The sequence below is a fragment of the Triticum aestivum genome, chromosome 6D (genome assembly GCF_018294505.1).
Source record: "Triticum aestivum cultivar Chinese Spring chromosome 6D, IWGSC CS RefSeq v2.1, whole genome shotgun sequence".
Classification (NCBI taxonomy): Eukaryota; Viridiplantae; Streptophyta; class Magnoliopsida; order Poales; family Poaceae; genus Triticum; species Triticum aestivum.
In genome coordinates, this window is record NC_057811.1 from 183,934,314 (window position 1) to 183,937,994 (window position 3,681).

Genomic DNA, 3,681 nt, shown 5'->3' on the forward strand with positions numbered 1-3,681 from the left:
TTTGATCCGTCAAATCCATACACTTCAACCAAAAGTGGTTTCTTCACTTCCAAATCTGGATCTGCCTTTATCTGCATCTCATATCATGCCAAGTATATTCACTTATGCTTCATAACTTGTTAGATTCCTCACTTGTACTTATTCATGGATTTGTAAAAATCTGGAACCAACTCTCATCAAATAAGTGAATGTCTTCGCACTATGAGGTCAATGTCTTCAAACTGATTTATCTTCAAAATCATCTGAAAATGCATATGACCTCTTCCCCTTCCCTTGCACCTCTAATGCTATCACAGGTACATGTCCATGGGAGAATCCCTTGGTTCTCATAGTCTGCATTCATTTGCAGAGTTCTTACAGCGTCACATCAACTCTCCTGAAGCCAGTTCCTATCTGACCAGCAAAAGGAAGCCATTCACTGTCTTGAAGCCATTCAGTTTGAATATAATGGCAACAGAGAAGTCAGCTAGAAAGGGCGGCAGGCAGCGCCGTGGGGATACAGCCAAGGATTTGCCTCCAGATCTATTTGAAATGTACAAGACAGATCCTGAAGAAAGCTATGGCTAGTGCAAGAGTCGAATCCAATGGATTTGAAGATATTGGGCAGAGGAATGGTTCAAATACAGATTTGTGACCCCTGAATATGCAGAGAAGAATGCTATCAAGCGCCCATGGGGAGATATTCTGTACATAAATCTGCAGCCCAAGTCCAAGTTTGAAGCCATTGCTCAAGGCTTCTACCCATGCATGGTTCGCGGACCGAAGCCAGAAAATGCCGACCCATCATCTATGTTATGGTGTCGTGAAGACAATCTTTTCAAGCGCAACTATCAGTTTGCAAAAGATTCTGCTGTGAAGAACAAGAAGGATCTGGGCCTCAACTTCAACCCTGGTCCATCTGCTCCTAGGGCTGATGGCACACGTGATGCCAATCCCAATGTCATCGGCCCCTTCGACAACTTTGATGGCCTCCTCTCTCACATCGCAGCTCAGAGGGCCACAGTGGATCAATTTGCGGATGACGCTGACTCTGAAGACGCGCCAGCACCACCAAAGCCACAGAAGAAGAAGAAGACAATGGCTTCGAAGCCCTCTGTCGCACCAAAAGCTTCGGTTGTGAAGCCATTGGCCACTGCACCTCCTGAACCCAGTGTGCAATCTGAAGACTTTCGTGTCTCTAAGAAGACTGAGAAGTCCAAGAAGAAGAAGAAGCCCATGAAGATTTCTCGGCATGAACTTACTCCTGCTGCCGTTCTTGAGCAACTGATCAAGAGCAAGCAAGGGGCAGAGATCTTCAACGATCTGCCCCTCTTTGACGTTGATATACTGAACAACTTCATTGATGAGTGCTTCGACAACCAGAGCATAAGCATCAATGATCTTCAGCTTCGAGTGGACATAAGCGTCACCTTCCACGGAGCCATTGCTAATGAGTTGGCTCTGGCTCAGAAGATTGTTGAGCTCAAGAACAAAATTGATTATGAGAAGGCTCACTTCAAGAAGAACATGGCAAGCTCAGTGTTGAGGATATAGACCTGGGGGTCACCCGCCAGGAGGGCCGGGTTACTCCAAGGATCATTACCAGAAGCCCGGAGCTAAGTTTCAGGATAATGGGCCAGAGATGGGCTGAGACCCGGATATGACTTAAAGCCCGTAGTTACAATCATTGTTATAGTAGACTTGTAGTGTAAGGCAAGTATTGTTTTAGAGTCCGAGCCGGACACTCTTATGAGCCGGCCGGGACTCTAAGGGCTGCTGGGCGTCAGCCTCCCAATATAAAGGGACGACCCGGCAGCGGTTTGGGGGTGACAACAATCTCTCCGAGAGCCGGGATAGCTGTTTAGCTCCCTGGCGATCATAACCCTAATCAATAACACCTCGAACTGGACGTAGGCTTTTACCTTCACCGTAAGGGGCCGAACCAGTATAACCCCTCGTGTTCCTTGTCCCGCATAACCCCTTCAGGCTTCCTAGTTGCGATGGCTCCACGACTAAGTCCTAGCCCAAGGACATCTGCCGTGACAATTCCACGACAGTTGGCGCCCACTGTGGGGCCAGCGCACGGTGGATTTGAGTTCTTGAAGGGCAGCTTCGAAGGGCTCAAGGGATACGCTGTGGGCCGGATGACCAAGAGTCGTCGCGGCAGGCTCTACATCGACGACGCGGACTGGGGCCCCGACGCCGGCTCAGTGCAGTACGGGTACCGGGTCCCCTTTGGCGGAATTCATGTCTTCATTGGCAAGGTTGGTGAGCCGGGCCCCGAGCCGGGTCTCTGCGCCGACCTCATCGAAACGGCTCAGCGCGCACGACCCTCCCGGGCCCGGCCTGCCTTAAAACGCGCTTTTGTGGGATGCATCCATGGAAGGCCCTCCGATCCATCTGGGTCTGGGGATGAGGCGGCCGCCGGCTCTGACGGCGAGTCGGCCGCTGATGAGTCAAACTCGTTGTACCAACTTCAAGATGGCAGGCTCATGAGTTATTCCGATGGCAACAGTATTCCAGACCTTTTTGAGCCGCCAAGTCAGGTCGGAGTTTTTATGGCTGGTGCGCAGCCTGTTCAGAACCCCGCTACCGGATCAGAAAACCCGGAGCCTTCCCCGGCTCAGATGCTGATGGATCTCACAGATAAGATGACGGCCCTGTTAACTGCCACGGTTGACCCAGCAGATCAAGCCCAGCATGACGCGGAGGTGGCACAGTTAAAATTGGATCTGATGAAAGCAAAAGAGGATCTTGCAGCAGAAGGGATCAGGCTGGCGGCGGAGCGGGCGGCTCTCGACGCCCGGACTCAGTTGATTCAGGCGCAGTCCTTCCAACTCACGATGGATCAGAACGCGGCCAACGAGGTCATGAGAAGGAGGCATCAGAAGGCCCAGTCTCGACTCCTGCCGGTTTACGATCCGCGCAATCTATTCAACACGCCGGGTGCGGGATCCAGTAACCCACCAGGGGTCATTGCGCCCGGGTCAGGACCCCTTATTCAGCCACTAGTAATGGGGCCTCCCCAGGCGCCCCCTGCCCCGCCTCAGTATGTGCCAATACCCCCGGGTCATTACGATAACCCGCTGGAGAACATGGTAGCTGCGGCAGCACGACTGGCGGCTCTTCCCGTTGACGGCAATTCTCCGGCAGCCGTGGAAACCCGCCGGGTCAGGGAACTCCTGCAGACGGCCCTAGCGCAGCAAGAGGCGTACTCCTACAGCCGGGACAGGATCCACTCAACTCCTCACCCAGGCCAGAGCCCGAGCTACAGCCGGCACATGGTCTCGGCGACCGGCTCAAGTAATGTCCGACGCCATGGCCCGGCTCATGTTGGAACCTTCGCCGCAGACCAAGCACGGCAAGAGGCGGAGCAGGTGCCGCAATTGACGGCTTATCCAACGGCGTCCGTTGATGTGGGTATTTCTACCAGGACCGGGGGTGTCCCTTGTTTGGTGCCGGCCATCCGTAATGAACGTTTACCTAAGGATTTCAAGGGCCCTAGGAAGGTGCCTAACTATACAGCTGACTTACAGCCTGCGGCCTGGATTGAGAGTTATGAGATGGCTATGGAACTGCTAGAGGTCAGCGAGGCGGCCATGGCCAAATATTTCACCATGATGTTAGATGGAACTGCCCGCACGTGGTTAAAAGGGCTGCCACCGAACTCCATTGGGTCTTGGACTGAGCTGAAGGCCCGGT